The sequence below is a fragment of the Anomaloglossus baeobatrachus genome, chromosome 8, assembly GCF_048569485.1.
Source record: "Anomaloglossus baeobatrachus isolate aAnoBae1 chromosome 8, aAnoBae1.hap1, whole genome shotgun sequence".
Taxonomy (NCBI): domain Eukaryota; kingdom Metazoa; phylum Chordata; class Amphibia; order Anura; family Aromobatidae; genus Anomaloglossus; species Anomaloglossus baeobatrachus.
Window position 1 is genome coordinate 68266454 of NC_134360.1, and position 17684 is coordinate 68284137.

The 17684-nt window shown below is 45.5% G+C and overlaps 1 protein-coding gene across 1 annotated transcript in view; it reads right to left on the bottom strand.

Annotated features, from left to right (window-relative positions):
• SFMBT1 (Scm like with four mbt domains 1) overlaps positions 1–17684 on the bottom strand; it is a 182669-nt gene that overhangs the window by 61226 nt on the left and 103759 nt on the right. The window lies entirely within an intron of this gene.

Sequence of the window (17684 nt, forward strand, 5' to 3'; positions counted from 1 at the left end):
GGAAAGTGCAGGCGGAGACATGATGTTGCCTTCATCCAACGTTGGTGCTATCGATGTCTGAGAGAGCTGTACACAATCACTTGTTTCCCCTTCCAAACCAACTGACGACCTACCAAGCAAACCGCCTGTTGCGGTTACAGTGGTGGAAGTTGTGGGTGGAAAAACAGGTGTGACAGCTGTCCCCACAGTCCTAGAAGATGACGAGCGCGCGGATGCACTGGAAGGGGCAGGCGGTGGATGGTTGGCTCCGCTAGGCCGCATTGCAGCACGGTGAGCTTCCCACCAGGCCATATGATATTTATTCATGTGACGATTCATGGAAGAAGTTGTCAAACTGCTGAGGTTTTGACCTCTAGTAAGATAACCATGCCAAATGTTACTGATCACATAATTAGGGCGATCTTTTTTTATGTCAAAAAAGGACCAGGCTAGGCAAGGCTTAGAGGCCATGCGACCTGTTGATCCACCCCGAATAATGCTCAGAGGCAGAGTGGTGGCTGAGGATGCAGTTGTAGACGTGCTACCAGTGCTCCGACTGTGTCCAGGAAGGCGCAAGGTTACTTCGACGTCGGTTGCATCCTCCTCCACCGCCTCTGTTGACCTCCTCGAGTGTCTGACTGTGGGTTGACAGTAGGTGGGATCTAGGACTTCATCATCAATTGTTGTGTTTGCACTCCCCTCACCCTCAGACCGAGCCTCTTCTTGCCCTGACCGAATATTTAAGTTGTCATCCCAATCTGGTATCTGAGTCTCATCTTCATCAGTATGTTCCTCATTGTCTATAACCACAGTTGTTGGAAAGGCAGCATTTTGGTAGCCAACAGTTTGCAGATGATGAAAGTCAACCTCCAAGCCATGTCATGCCCTTCTAAAAGCATGTAAAACACAGCGAGGGGACTCCAACCACAGTCTCCCTCGTTTCCACTAACTGGGCCACACACACCCCACTTGACTGACATCGGTTGAGCCCCCTTTTGAAAAAGAAAAAGATGCTTTGCATGAAGCACTCTCAAAAATACACGTGCCTTTCCCGTCCCCTGGCTGACCCAGGGGAAGAAAAGTCCTCTGAGAGCCATGACTTGTTCATCTTGGTTCTTTTAGAAACACAGCGAGGGGACTCCAACCACAGTCTCCCTCGTTGCCACTAACTGGGCCACACACACCCCACTTGACTGGCATCGGTTGACCCCCCCTTTTGAAAAAGAAAAAGATGCTTTGCATGAAGCACTCTCAAAAATACACGTGCCTTTCCCGTCCCCTGGCTGACCCAGGGGAAGAAAAGTCCTCTGAGAGCCATGACTTGTTCATCTTGGTTCTTTTAGAAACACAGCGAGGGGACTCCAACCACAGTCTCCCTCGTTGCCACTAACTGGGCCACACACACCCCACTTGACTGGCATCGGTTGAGCCCCCTTTTGAAAAAGAAAAAGATGCTTTGCATGAAGCACTCTCAAAAATACACGTGCCTTTCCCGTCCCCTGGCTGACCCAGGGGAAGAAAAGTCCTCTGAGAGCCATGTCCACATTGTCAGTGGATAGACACGTGTGCTTATCTGCCAGCAGACCTCCAGCAGCACTGAAGACAGGTTCCGAGAGAACGCTGGCTGCAGGACACGACAAGATCCCCAAGGCGTACGTGGCGAGCTCAGGCAATTTATCCAGATTGGAAGCCTAAAATGAGCAGGGCTCAAGTTGCACAATAATGGAATCGATGTTTCCTTGCATATACTCATATCTGTGTGTCCTCCTCTTTTTCCTTGTCCAGCTCTTTTGTTTTCGCATGAGTATATGTCCTTGTCACTTTCCCATGTGTTGTGAGTTGTTTGTCACCTTTTGGACACCTTTGAGGGTGTTTTCTAGGTGTTTTTCTGTGTTTGTGATTGCCTGCCATTGTTTCCTATGCAGTTCGAGTTCGGTTCGTCGAACGTTCGACGAGCCGAACTCGAACGGGAGCTCCGTTCGGCGAACCGACCTCGAGCCGAACCGGGACCGGTTCGCTCATCTCTAATCCTGACACGGCTCTGCTCCATGTGGCTATGAGTCATGGCCTTGCAGCACATGGTGAGCTGATGTCATGGGCAGGGTTTCCTTCCTTTGTTTTCCCTCCCCTCTTTTTTTTTTGACTGCTTTATAAAAGCACTCTTCCTTGGTCTCTGTAATAGTTCCTTTCCCTGAAGAAGGAGACAGTTGTGGTCTCCGAAACGCGTAGGATGAAATAAAAAGAATCATTTGCCTGACATCATAGTCTATGGTCTTCAAGCGCGGCAAAATACCTGTCTTTTTTCTTCTGTTGATATTCTACTTGTGCAACAGGGCTGCTGCTGGACCTTTTTGGCGCTCACGTTATGCTGTTAAAGGAGTTGTGACTGGCACAACTCGATCAGGTGAGTGCATCACTTTTACATGATCTTTCCCACCCAATATATCGGGTAAGACCCTATTGCGCCTTCTCTCTCCTATTTAGAAGCCTCTAGCATGGCAGACATGGCATAAGATGAAAAAGCTGAAGCTTGAGAAGTTAAGGCAACCAGCTCAGGCATAGATTCCCTGGTGAGGGAATGCATCTCCTCTAGAGAAGCAGAGATGGCTTTAAGAGCCCACACTGCTGCAAAAGTCGGGGAAAACGCGGCCCCCGCCGCTTCATACACAGATTTGGCCAGAAGGTCAATCTGACGGTCAGTGGAATCCTTAAGTGAGGTGCCGTCAGCCACCGACACAACGGTCCGGGCTGAGAGCCTAGACACCGGGGGGTCTACCTTTGGGGAGTGAGACCACTCCTTGACCACCTCAGGTGGAAAGGGAAAACGGTCATCAGAACCACGCTTTGGAAAGAGTTTGTCAGGACAGGCCCTGGGTTTGGTCACAGCGGTCTCAAAACTGGAGTGGTTAAAGAACACACTCTTTACTCTCTTAGGCGAGGTAAACTGGTGCTTTTCTGCCAGAGAGGGTTGCTCCTCTGATACTGGCGGATTGAGATCCAGTACAGAATTAATAGAAGCAATCAAGTCACTAAGATCTGAGTCACCCTCGGAAAGATCGATGGGGTACATAGAGTTAGCCTCCGAGCCCCCCGTAAGGGCATCCTCCTCATCCTGCGAGTCAGCTCTTGAATCAGAGCCGCGGGATGAGGAGGGGGAGGAAACCCTTCGCCTTCTCTTAGGAGGACGGGGTCTGGGACCTGATGATGAACCCTCTGTGAGCTCCGATGGACGGAGGTCAGAGGATAGGGATCATAAAGGACCCTTAGCAAGAGCATTAGAGGCACCCTGTGAGGAGGGCTGATGCATATTTATCAAAGTCCTGGACAAAAGTCCCATGGACTCAGCAAATGACTGGGATATAGACCTAGAGAAGGACTCCACCCAGGCCGGGGGTTCAGCTACAGGTGCAGAGGCAGCCGGAGAGACCACTGGAGGTGAGACTCCAGGCTGTGGCACCGCCAAGTTAGAGCAGGCATCACAATGTGGATAGGTGCTCGGCTCAGGCAGCAGCAGCTTACATGCAGCGCATACAGCATAAAGCTTTGGAGCCTTGCTCCTCGTGTGAGACATGCTGCTGGAGTGGGGGCTCTGCAAGAGAATGAACCCCAGGGAGAATATACAGAGGTCCACAACCAGAGACCGGCTGTGGCTTACCAGACCGCTGGAAGCGGTGTTGTGTGCCCTCCAGATCCCGAAGCCCGGACCCCCAATGCACAGCACCTCAGGATGCAGAGTGCAGAAAGGCCCAGCGCAGAGTGAACTCTGCCTGAAAAATGGCCGCCGGAGCGAAGAGAGGGGGTGGGACTTGGGGGCGTTCCTGAAGGAGAGCGGGAACTGGAGGGCCATAGAGACCTGCAGGGGAGGAGACACGCCCCAGCAGTGGGGAGTGTCCCTCCCCTGTGCAGGACGGCCGCCGGGAGGAGCCGTGCCTGTCCCTCTGCATGAGCGACATGCGAGGGTAGTTAACAGAAACTAGGCCTCCGGCAAAGCCGGGGCCTAAATTTAAGCGGCGAGGCCGACGCGCAGGCACCATCGGCGCGGTTCTCGGGCGAAAGCTAGAGAACCCGCCGGAAATGCCAAAATAAATACATTCAGCATACTCTCCCCATACAATAAAGAACAGGGACCCCCAACACATAAACGTCTCAGGTACTTAGCTGCTGAGACGCAGGGCCAGGTCCCTCGGGATGAGTGCTCCGGTCCAGTAGAATCCTCAAGGGGCTGTGGATGGAGACCGGTCTCCTGCCAGGCATGGAGACCGTGCTGGCTCCCACTTCAAGCCAGAGCCCAGGAGGGATCGTGAAGGAGCACGGCATGTAAGGCTCCAGCTGTGGAAATCAACCTTACCACACCGCCGACACAGTGGGGTGAGAAGGGACATGCCGGGGGTCCAGACGTGGACCCGCACTTCTTCAATCTCTTCCAAAGAAAAAAAATCATGAGAATGCATGTGTGGATGTATGCCTCCTGAACACAAAGCAATAAACTGGCTGGGACTGGCTCACCAGGGGGTGTATAAGCTCAGAGGGAGGAGCTACACTTTTAAGTGTAGTACTTTGTGTGTCCTCCGGAGGCAGAAGCTAAACACCCATGGTCTGGGTCTCCCAAAGGAACGATAAAGAAAAACTAGTTTACTGATTATACATTCCCTTTATTCAATATCATTGTACATAGAAAACATTCATTGTGCGACAGTGTGTTACTTGAACTTAAATGACCCCAATATATAGGCTTTGTACATTATTATTTATTTTATTCAATTATATAGTGCCATCAGTGTTGCAGGAAAATGGAGAACCTGGAGAAACCCACACAAAACACAGAACAAAAATTTATTTTGTGGTGGCAGATCTGGCTGTGGGCAAGGCTCCGGGGCCGGATGGTTTTCCAGTGGAATTATATGGGAAATGCCAAGAGTTCATGCTACCACATTTGCTGGAGGTGTTTGTTCAGGCCACGCTGGAGACCTCTCTCCCAGACTCTGTTTACGATGCCAATATCATAGTGCTTCTTAACCCCTTCAGCCCCTGGGCACTTTCCGTTTTTGCGTTTTTGTTTATTGCTCCCCTTCTTCCGAGAGGCGTAACTTTTTTATTTTTCCATCAATCTTGCCATATGAGGGCTTGTTTTTTTGCGGGACGAGTTGTACTTTTAAATGAAACCATAAGTTTTACCATATAGTGTACTGGAAAACGGCAAAAAAATTCCAAGTGCGGAAAAATTGCAAAAAAAAAAAAAGTGATCGTACAGTAGTTTTTGGGATATTTTATTCACTGTGTTCACTATATGGTAAAACTGAGATATCTATGTGATGCCACAGGTCGGTGCGCGTTTGTAGACACCAAACATATATAGGTTTACTTGTATCTAAGGGGTTAAAAAAAGTCACAAGCTTGTCTAAAAAACGTGGCGCACGTTTTGCGCCATTTTCCAAAACCCGTAGCGTTCTCATTTTTCAGGATCTGAGGCTCAGTGATGGCTTATTTTTTGTGTCTCGACCTGACGTTTTTAATGGTACCATTTTTGCGCAGATGCTACGTTTTGATCGCTTGTTATTGCATTTTGCGCAAAATTTTCGGCGACCAAAAAACGTAATTTTGGCGTTTGGAATTTTTTTGCCGCTACGCCGTTTACTGATCAGATTCATTGATTTTATAATTTTGATAGATCGGGCATTTCTGAACGTGGCGATACCAAATGTGTGTGTATTTTGTATTTTTTTTAACCCTTTAATTTTCAATGGGGTGAAAGGGGGGTGATTTGAACTAAGGATTTATTTTTTTTTTTAATTTTTTAAAACTTTTTTTTATTTTACTAGTCCCCCTAGGGGGCTATAGCGATCAGCAATCCGATCGCTCTGCAGTATCTGCAGATCTCAGCTACAGAGCTGAGAACTGCAGATTTGCTGCTTTACTTTCAATGCCGGCTGTATTCCAGCATTGAGAGGAAGTGAGTCATGTTAGCTACAGGCGTCATCACATGACCCTGTGCTACCATGGCAACCACCGAAAGTCACGTGATCATGTCACATGACGTCCGGTGGGGGCAGGGTAAGTGACTGTCATGGCGGCTTCCATATACATATCGCTGCCAGATTTTGGCAGCGAAATGTAAGGGTTTAATGGCCGCGGGTGGAAGCGATTCCACCCACGGCTAGCAGGCACACGTCAGCTGTTGATAACAGCTGATATGTGCGCGGATCGCGGCCGCCTGCCGGCGGCAGGGGGCGGGGCTTACCGGCACACGATCCATGACGTACCCAGAACGTCATGGGTCGTTAAGGGGTTAAAGAACGGAAGGACCCCTCAGAGTGTGGATCCTACCGTCCTATCTCACTTGTAAACGTGGGTTATAAAATTTTCACTAAAATATTGGCCACTAGACTGAACTCTGTCAAATTAGAATTGAATCACCCTGATCAGACTGGGTTTATGCCAGGGAAGAGCACCTCCATTAATGTCAGAAGAGTTCAATCGGTGGTCCAATCAAGTACCTTGGTGACTGATAAGTGGGCCTTATTCTGTGGAGTGGAGTTTCCTGCGGGCCTGCCTTTCAAAAGTTTGGATTTGGTCCTAAATTTTGTGATTGGATCCAGATGCTGTACCATGCTCCCCCAGCTAAGGTGGTGGTCAATGGTATTCTTGCAAACTCCTCCCGTTTGGGAAGAGGAACCCAGCAGGGGTGCACCTTGTCCCCCGGCTCTTTTTTGCTTTGGCCTTCGAAGCCCTGGCGATCAAGATTCGATCAGACAGACTGATTCAGGGCATACGCATAGCAGATCGGGTACATACCATAGGACTGTATGCGGATGACATGATCATATTCATGGAGGATGTGGAGCGGTCTCTGCCTCAGGTGGTTGACGTTATTGACGAATTCAGTAAATTTTCAGGACTTTACATAAATTGGGACAAATCTCATTTGATGCCCCTGTCCCTCAGCCCCATGTCCGGCTTGGAGGCATTGTCCCCGTTGCCACTGGTTTCTAGTTTTAAGTATTTGGGGATCATTATAAAATAGAGGTAGCCGACAGGACTTACAGTCTAACATTTATCGTCTATTGACAGTAGACAAAACTAAGTTCTCGCTATGGAGTAAGCTGCCCCTATCGGTCATGGGACGTGTCAATTTGGTGACAATGATTTTACTTCCCAAACTCAGTTACTTCCTCCAGCATAGTGCAGTTCCAATTCCTAAATACTTTTTCTCTTCCCTGAACTCGTTATTGTCTGGGTTCATTTGGGGCACCACATGACCTAAACTGAAACTGACCGACCTTCCGAACTCAGAGAGCCACCTTGCACACGCTGCCACAACAAGGTGCTTACTTGGGTTTCTGGAACTGGATGGAACTGGCCCGTTTAAAATGCTGCCACTACTCCGGTTGGCACGACGGGTTTGTAGACAAGCTAAAAGGGTGGTGCGTTTCTCGGGTATTATTGCAGAGATGCCCTTATGGCAGAACACTTATTTCCCTACGCTACTAGAACACCCGTCCTCCGTCTTCTGGAGTTCCCATGGCGCTCTCACTTTGAATAACATTTATGAACAAAATGTCCTGTTGTCCTTTGATCAAATCCACTCCCGATTTAACATGGCTAGATGTCACTTCTTTAGATAGCTGCAGCTTAGCTCAGCAATCCAACATCATATGCAGAATAGGACGGGAGCTGCCCTTATATCCTCTTTTCCCTTAATTGGAATTCTGCGGTCCCAGGGCCCTAAAGGACTGATCTCATCTCTGTACACCCACTTACTGTCTGTAGGAAATGAGTCCCAGCCACTGACTGTTAGGAGATGGGAGCTGTAAGTCCCGAACTCACAAGAGGAGGACTGAGGAGATTCTTGAATCCCCAACTAAAGTATCACCCTCAGTTAACAACAGAATGACCCAACTATATATCATACATCAAGCCTATTTAACCCCTTTAAGGTTGTTCAAAATGCGACACCGGGCAATCCCTGACTGCCTGCGGTGCTATGGGGGGGATGCTGACTTCCTTCACATGATATGGGGCTGTCCGGTGGCTGCCATCTTTTGGAAGGGGGTTGTCTCAGGCTTGTCCTCCCTGGCTCTTTTTCCTATACCCCTTGAACCACTTCTCTGTTTATCCGGGGTTATGGATGAAGGGACATGGTCACACTATCACAAAATATTTCTGCAGGAATCCCTTTTTATGGCCCGGAAACTCATAGCCATGCGGTAGATGGGCAGTTCTCTTCCTACGGTGCGAGCATGGATAGAACTGGAGAACAAAATGTTCCCGTATGAGCGGACAGTATACCAGAACAGAGGGTGTCCGGAAAAATTCAACCGGATATGGGAAATGTGGAACTCCTCCCCTTTGAACCTTAACTGATTGAGTATAATATATTCACATGTCTCTACCAATACTGAATACAAAACTGATTGTGGAGGAGGGCAGTTTCCAACGTCTAGGACGGTGTTATCAGCAGAGCTAGTTATTAGTTATTTACTGGTTTTGTTTGTCTGTTTGTAGTATACACCATACACTCAAATGCAATGTAATCAGCTATCTCATTGACCAAAAGACACTATAGCAGTTTTAAAATGAACATTTACGGTATTTAGCAATACAGCGACATGTCTATTTGTTGAGCCTTCTTGAGTGGCTCATAGCAAATCTGTATGTGCATATCTAATGTGTCTTTTGCTCTGTATTTGAGAAATTTTTACACTGTTTAATAAATGAATTAAAAAACAAAAACTTATGTTGTGTGATTTTAACCCAGGGCCCCAAACTGTAAACCAGAAGAGCTAAGCACTGAGCCACCGTGCTGCTTCCCCCAAATAGTCACCTGATGAGCCTTGCTGTATCTTGTCCTAGAGATGATAATATAGTTACCAACCTGTCTATACTCATGGTGTTTGGGCAAGTCCAGAGAGTCAATTTTGGGAACTGTTTGCCAAATTACTAATCCTCCATGTAGAACATATCTATAAAAGACAGCAACTAACTATTCCCTACCTAATGTTCCTAGATGGGTAAAGAGTCTAAATTTAGAGCATACCCACATTACTTGATCTACCACCCAACCTGACCATCTAGAGTGGAAAGACGCTCAAGTATTCTGGGTCATACAGCTTCATTGGCAATTATATCATGCCAAGAGACGTTTGTGCATGAGGACAATTAGTTAAAATAGAACCTGTGTACGATTCCCCCTTGTCACGGTTAAAGCTGGTGTCACACATAACGACGACGACAACGACGTCGCTGCTACGTCACCATTTTCTGTGACGTTGCAGCGACGTCCCGTCGCTGTCGCTGTGTGTGACATCCAGCAACGACCTGGCCCCTGCTGTGAGGTCGCCGGTCGTTGCTGAATGTCCAGCTTCATTTTTTGGTCGTCACTCTCCCGCTGTGACACACACATCGCTGTGTGTGACAGCGAGAGAGCGACGAAATGAAGCGATCAGGAGCCGGCACTGGCAGCTGCGGTAAGCTGTAACCAGCGTAAACATCGGGTAACCAAGGGAAGACCTTTCCCTAGTTACCCGATGTTTACGCTGGTTACCAGCCTCCGCTCTTGCTGCCAGTGCCGGCTCCTGCACTGTGACATGTGGCTGCAGTATGCATCGGGTAATTAACCCGATGCATACTGTAGCAAAGAGAGCAAGGAGCCAGCGCTAAGCAGTGCGCGCGGCTCCCTGCTCTCTGCACTGTGACATGTAGCTGCAGCACACATCGGGTTAATTAACCCGATGTGTGCTGCAGGAGAGCAAGGAGCCAGCGCTAAGCGCGGCTCCCTGCTCTCTGAACTGTGACATGTAGCTGCAGCACACATCGGGTTAATTAACCCGATGTGTGCTGCAGGAGAGCAAGGAGCCAGCGCTAAGCGCGGCTCCCTGCTCTCTGAACATGTAGCACAGCGACCTTATGATCGCTGCTTCTGCTGTGTTTGACAGCTAAGCAGCGATCATAACAGCGACTTACAAGGTCGCTGTTACGTCACCGAAAATGGTGACGTAACAGCGACGTCGTTGTCGCTGTCGTTTAGTGTGACACCAGCTTAAGGTGCCACAATAGCAGAACCGCCCAGCATGCGGTAAAACACAACCTTGAGATATACATATAACCTTGAGAAGAGAACTATGAAATAATGTCTACATGTTTATTTTGAACAATAAAAACAAAAATGCATCAGTGGGTAGTCACTCCCTCCATAGTATAAGCTTACTAAATCTTCTTACTATTAATATCCAATGTAGCCCAATCTGGGCCTCCCTCATTTTTTGAGACTCTGTGGCTTTTGGAGTGGCAGAATAAGGCTACTTTCACACATCCGGTTTGAGCACTGCGGCTCAATCCGGCTGTGCAAGCTATGCAACGGATGCGGTGAAAACACCGCATCCTTTGCATAAGTTTTTCCTTTGCGGCCAGTTCGTTTTTTGCCGCTTTCGGCATGCTACTGAGCATGCGCAGTGGCAAAAACCGCATGCGGCGGCCGGATGCGGTTATTGCCGCATCGCGCTGCATCCGGCCGCCATAGGCATGCATTGAAAAATGCGCCGCATCGGCCGAATGCGGCGCGATGCGGGTTTTTTTGCCGCACGAAAAAACGTGCCAGGCAACGTTCCATCCGGCTGCCGCATCGGCTAAATCTGCCGCATGCGGCGAAAACCGGATGGAATGCAAGGCCATGCGGCACAATGCGGCACTAATTAAAGTCTATGCAGGAAAATCGCAACCGGCAGCAAAAAAAAAAATGGTTGCGATTTTCCTGCAAAGTGCCGGAGTGTGCCGCATTGCAGAAACCGGAGGTGTGAAAGCAGCCTTAGTGAATAACGTCCGTGGGCTCTTTGGTACACAGCAATGTGTTTCTCTCCTTTGCGCAGTTGCAGTCGACATGTGACTTGCCAGACTCCCATTTTTATAAATCTCTCCAGATTAGATGTGCGTTTCAGTGTCAGTTCCCCTGGAAAAATGTTAAGAATCTCATTGTTCCCAATTATTGGAATCCGATCCCAGGGTCCCGGTGGTCTTATCTCCAGGTTCTACTCTTTCTTTATTTGTGCCAAAGCACAAAACAGCCCACTGCCTGTCTCAAATAAGTGGCGGTTGAACATTCCAGAGCTGGGTAATATTTGGGATTATGTTGTTGAATCTCATACTCTTGTATCTCCGGCCATTAACAACAAACTCATCCAATCGTACATTATTCATCAAAGCTATATTACTCCTGTAAGACTGCGTAAGATGGGGGGGCTCACGAAGCGACTGCTGCTCGAGGTGTGGGAGGGCTGGAGTAAACTTCTGGCATCTGATTTGAGACTGTCATATTATCAGGGCATACTGGAGGGATGTAGAGCAATTACTCTCGTCTATCCTGGATCTAGAGTTTCCACTTGACCCTATACTGTGCCTGTTCGGAGTAGTAAACGCAGAAGATTGGACATGGCATGACAACACTTTTCTGAAGAAAACGCTGTTTCTTGCATGTAAAGGGATAATTCTTAGATTAAAGGATAGTCGGACCCCTAATCGTTCAATGTGGATTAGGCTGGTAAAGGCTACCTCTTCATTCGAACACTTTGTTTTTAAGAATAGGGGGTGTCCACAAAAATTTGATAAGGTCTGGTGTGGCTGGCTGGACTACCCATTGACTGGGGGGTCTGAGCAGGTCCTCAGATCTGTTCTAAGAGATTTGGTAGGTGCCTAACTTTGCTTCCTAGCACTGTCTCGATGGGGCTGCAACGCTTGTGCCTTTCCCTATTTCTAAGGCTATGTGCGCACACTGCGTCTTTTTGACGCTGCGTTTGTGCGTTTTTGGCCGCTAAAAACGCACAAAAACGCACCTGCATCGAAAAAACGCGGCAAAAAACGCACGCGTTTTGCCGCGATTTGGTGCGTTTTTTTGCTGTGTTTTGCTGCGTTTTTGCTCACTGCGTCTTTATGCGTTTATGAGTGAACAAAAAAAAAAAAAAAAAAGGTCTGATGTCATTTCCTTCTTCAATGTGTTCTTCATTCTCCACTAGTGTATGCAGAAGAGCAGACAGCTGCAGAACTACAAGGCTCAGCATACTCCATCCAATAGTGTATGCAGGAGAGCAGACAGCAGCTGCAGAACTACAAGGTTCAGCATGCTCCATCCAGGACTATATGCTTGAGGGAGAGTCAGGGGGAGCAGACCTACAAGGCTCAGCATCCTCCTTCCAGGACTGTATGCAGGATTTCTTTGCCCCCCCCAAACAAAAAAATGACGTGGGCTTCGCCATATTTTTGTATGCTAGCCGGGTACAGCAGGCAGGTACGGGCTGTCCCCAGCTGCCTATTTGTACCCAGCTGGGAACCAAAAATATAGGGAAGCCCTTTTTTTTTTTTTTAAATTATTTCATGAAATAATTTAAAAAAAAAAAAAAGACGTGAGCTTCGCCCAATTTTTGAGTCCAGCCGGGTACAGCTAGGCAGCTGGGGATTGGAATCCACAGTGCAGGATGCCCATGCTTTCTGTGCACCCCCGCTGTGAATTGCAGTTCCGCAGCCACCCCAGAAAATGGCGCTTTCATAGAAGCGCCATCTTCTGGCGCTGTATCCAACTCTTCCAGCTGCCCTATTGCCGGGTGGCCCGCTGGGTAATAATGGGGTTAGGGCTAGCTGTATAGCTGGCCCTAAGCCCGAAATTCATGGTGTCACGCCAATATTAGACATGGCCACCATGAATTTCTAGTAAAGATAAAAAAAAAACACACAGAAAAATATTATTAGAAATAAAACACAACACAATTAGTGACTCCATCTTTATTGAAATAAAGAACCCCCCCTCCGCAGTAATCCTGGGTCAAGGGTCCCGCGCCGTCCAATCCGGATCCAATATCATCTGATCGGTTTGCTGGAAGGCAAAGCGATCAGATGATGTGTCAGGATCAAGTGCCTGAATCACATCACACATCAGCTGATTGTATAAAAGCCGATTATACAATCAGCTGAAGCATCAGTAGAAAAAAAAAAAAAAAAAATACTCACTTATGTGCTGATTACCGGCAGCTCCTGGAGCGATGGGGCGGGAGTCTGATCCTGTCCGATCGCTGCAGCAGCTGCCGGTAATCAGGGATGAAGTCTCCTGACACATCCGCTGATACCGGCCGGGCACCCGCGTCACCGCGATACTTACGATCACCTGATGCGTCAGGTGACTGCATCAGGTGATCCATCGCCAGGTCCTGCATCCATCGGAGGTTTCCCGGCCGTCTGCACACAGCCGGAGAGGGGGTGGCGATACCGTGAGAGGAGATGGGAGCGGGCATGGCACCGGGAGTCTGCAGACAGGTGAGTATAACTTTTTTTTTTTTTTTCTACTGTTAACTTATTTTCGCAGCCGCTTCCACCTCCTGCCCAGACATGGCGCCGCACGGCAGCATACATGCACAGGACGGGAGGTGGAAGCGGCGGTGACGGTACCGGAAGGATTCACGCTTCTGTGTTTACTGACAGAAGGAATCCTCTTCCTGTACACGTCACTTTACTACCCACCTCCTGCGTTTATAGCTGCGTTTTTGGTCTTAGCTGCGTTTTGGTGCGTTTCTATTTGCGTTTCTCATTGCGTCTTTCAACATCCCATTGAACTCAATGGATGAAAAGCGCAGTGAAAAACGCGGGAATAAATGACATGCTGCGTTTTTGTGGCACCACAAAAACGCAGCTGAAAAAAAAACGTGTGCGGACAGCAAAAATTAAAACTCAGACTTTGCTGGGGAAGCAAAGTCCTGCAGTTTTGAGGCCAAAAACGCACCCGAAAAACGCGCAAAAACGCCGCGAAAAACACACTGTGCGCACATAGCCTAACAGTACTCCCAAATAGGTCAAACAGCTAGTTCTGATTTGTTTATATTTTGTACTATTGATTGTATTGTGAAGCTGAAGCTTATTGTATATTATGCACCTGAAAGCTCAGAATTGCTAATGTAAGTGTTAAAGTATGTACGGGGTATATGATCTATTCTGATGTATACTACTGTTGCCAGTTTTAGGTTATATACATTCTTCAATAAAACGAGTTAAAAAAAAAAAAATACATATATCCAATGCAGCCAAAGTAGATAATCAGAACAGTACATTGATTCTGTCAAAAAATCCGGAGTTGGCAGTCTGACAAAAATTTGATCAAAAAAATGATAGGGAGAAAATTATCCCAGATAAAAAGCCTTTGTAGGGATATGTTAAAAACAAGGATCACAACGCATTTTGGCTTTAGATAAACCTTCATCAGGTGTACATTAATGATATAAGAGAATCATTCCACCTTTATGCCCCTTAACTTTTTCATTATTTGTATCTTTACTATTTAAGCCATCAGCCTGACTTAATTCAGGATTTTATTTAATTTAAATTCCATGATTTTTGGGTAGGATATTTGTGCTCAATTTATTTTTTTAAATTTCAGATGGTGCTACATAGTCTTCTATTAAGGTACAATTTCTTCTAATCTGTGGAAATTAATGTGTTCTCTGAAAATTCAGGTAACCATTACAATCCATTGTTTCAAAATAAGTTTTAGTTAGAATTGAGCATTCTCTGTGCGATAACTAAATCCAGAAACACTTTTCTTTTTCTATTTTTTGTGTGAGGAAAAAGATAAACCCAAAACATTATTGTTAACGAATTCAATGAATGTGGTAGCCCACAATTTAGTACCAGATCGTATAATGAAAAGGTCGTCGATAAAGCGACGATAATCTTGAATGTGGTCACTATAGAATGGCTAAGTGATTGTCGATGAGACTAAGCATCCCATGAATAAATTTGCAAAACTTGTGGTGACCAGAGTCCTCATTGCTGTACCGAACCGCTGGAGATACAATTTCCCTTGAAATAAAAAAAAAAAAAAAAAAAAAACAGATTGTGTTTGATAGTAAATAATTTCATAATAAATAAATTCAAATACTTGGAGAAAACAAATGTCAGCACTAATAGATCAATAATAAAACTATTGCTTGAGGACGAAGACCATGGTCTGTGTTAGAATATAGGGCCATTATGTCTAATGTAATGAACAGGACGTCTTTCTCACCATTTTATTTCGCTGGTTTCTTCTAATCAGTTGTGTGGAGTTTCTGAGACAGGAAGGCAGCTGAACAACCAAATCTTATAAAAAAAGATCAGATTCTAGACACGATTGGGCGTTCATTTTTACAGATTTTTGGGAGGGGATAAAATAGGATGACCCCCTGTGATGTGTAGGATACAAATTGAAACTGGGTTTTACAGCTTGATGTATAAAGTTTCTGTATTGAGAGTCTGATTTTCACTTAAATTTTTTACAATAGTGAAATATTGTCAGCTTATGAACAAAGGCATTGTCACGCTAGATACTGGGAAGTATCAAGCGAGCGGCGAAGGGGAGGGGAAACCCTGTGTCTAGGGAAAGGGAAGATGGTGACCTCTGACTAAACCTGGTCCCTGGGGTCCATCACCACCCTAGATAGGAACAGAACCTATGCGCCAAGCTGGATACCTGACTTTAGGCATCCCTAGTGGTGGGCCCTAAATAGGGAATGGATGGGATGAGCTCTTCGTCAACCCCACTAAACACTATAGATGACACAAGGAGGACACAGGGGGGGAATGCATGAAATACTTATCTACAGATGACACAGGCAGAAGTTCAGCAAAGTTTTAAGCAATGATACCACAGAGGAGTACAAGTTATCTACTTGTCACCTAGGCTTGAATGAACTGAAAATATCACCAGCACCAGTCTAAAGGAGGAAAAGGAATTAAACACCAAGAGAATGCTGATGATCAGCAGTTGGGTGGGAGGCGAGCTCCTGATGGGTCCAAAAGGGAGAGAGATGAATCCAGCAGGAAAGCTACCTATACCAATGAATACTGACAGCAATAGAAAGTGAGGGAGCATTTTGCGCAGCCAAATGCTGTGATTTTCTATGGCCAGAAACCACACGATTATGTCACCTGTGACAGGCATTTAGCGCTAGATACAAATGAGAATCATTTTGCGTTGGACAAGAATTGAGTCCACCATTCACAACATCAAATTCCCTTTGAGTCAAGAGATGTTTAGACCGATTATAACATTTTATTTCGTGAATGTTCCTTGTGGGGAGTTATAGGTTCTCTGTTTCTCTTGCCCCCTAACTCATTTTCCTGGCCTATGTTGCAAAGGGTGCACAGCATGGAAGTGAATTGAAATAATGTTTGATCGTGGTCAGATTTGTGCATCTAGGTGGAGATAAAGAGGTGCAATAACTGATTGCAATTCCCATTGGTGATCCTATAATTTAGAGGGGGAGGTAGGGCGATTGGGTCCCATTTCTTTAAACACCCCCCCCCCCAAAAAAAAAAAGTTATTTTGAAACAAAAGTCTAATATGACACACACACACACACATGCAAATAATATATATCTCTGAATCTGTATCTATATCCGAATATCTATATTTGGCCACTAGATGACACTGCAGGACAGGGCATTCAGAAATTGAAGCATGAAACCAGGAAATATCTAATGTATACAAGAGCTTTCTACATTCTGCACATTATTAGATTCTATTGTTACCTGTCAGCAGCCACTTTAAGCTGACAAGTGGCTGACAGTGGTATTCTACTATGCAAAAACAGCTGAGAAAGTATCAACTCCCATTATTAGTCACAATTGGTAGTTCTGAAACATTTGCACTACATACAACATAAAAACAGTATACATATCTGCGTACACACATACAGAAAGTAGGTAAATAAATGAGCACAGTCCCACTGTGATTAGCAGCACTGGGATCCCAGGTCCAAATCCCAAGCATAACAAGTACTGTAACAAGTTCAGCATCCAAGGTTGCAAGTTCTCCCTGTGATTGTGTGGTTTCCCCCAAATTATCTAGATAATATAAATCTAAAAAAAAAAAAAAATAATAAATTTTATATTATATATATATATATATATATATATATATATATATATATATATATATATATATATATATATATATATATATATATATATATATATATATATATATATATATATATATTAATAATAATATTATATATATATTTTTTTATTTATTTTTTGTTTTTTTTACACACACACACACACACACACTATATGTAATATATTTAACCCCTTCACCCACAGGCAATTTTCCATTTTTCCAGGGGTTTTTTTTCTCTCCTTCTTCCAAGTGCAGCAACTTTTTTATTGTTCCGTCAATCTTGCCATATAAGGGCTTATTTTTTGCAGGCCGAGTACTATTTTTTAAATTAAACCATAGGTTTTACCATATATTGTACTGGAAAACGGCAAAAACATTTCCAAGTGCAAAAAAAAAAAAAAAAATTGCAAATGCACGATGTTTTTGGGATATTTTATTCACCATGGTCACTATATGGTAAAACTGATGTGTCTGTGTGATGCCTCAGGTCGGTATGAGTTCATAGATACCAAACGTGTATATGTTTGCTTTTATCTAAGGGTTAAAAAAAAATTCATAATTTTGTCCAAAAAAAGGCGCACTTTTTGCGCCATTTTCTGTGATCCGTAGAGCTCATTTTTTGGACTTTATGGCTCAGTGACCGCTTATTTTTTGCTTCTTGAACTGAGGTTTTTAACGGTACTATTTTTGCACAGAAACGCCGTTTTAATCGCTTATCGCATTTTTTGCAAAAATTTGCACCATATTATATTCACTTTAACAGATATTTTAGATGTCAGCGCATAATGTAAAAGCA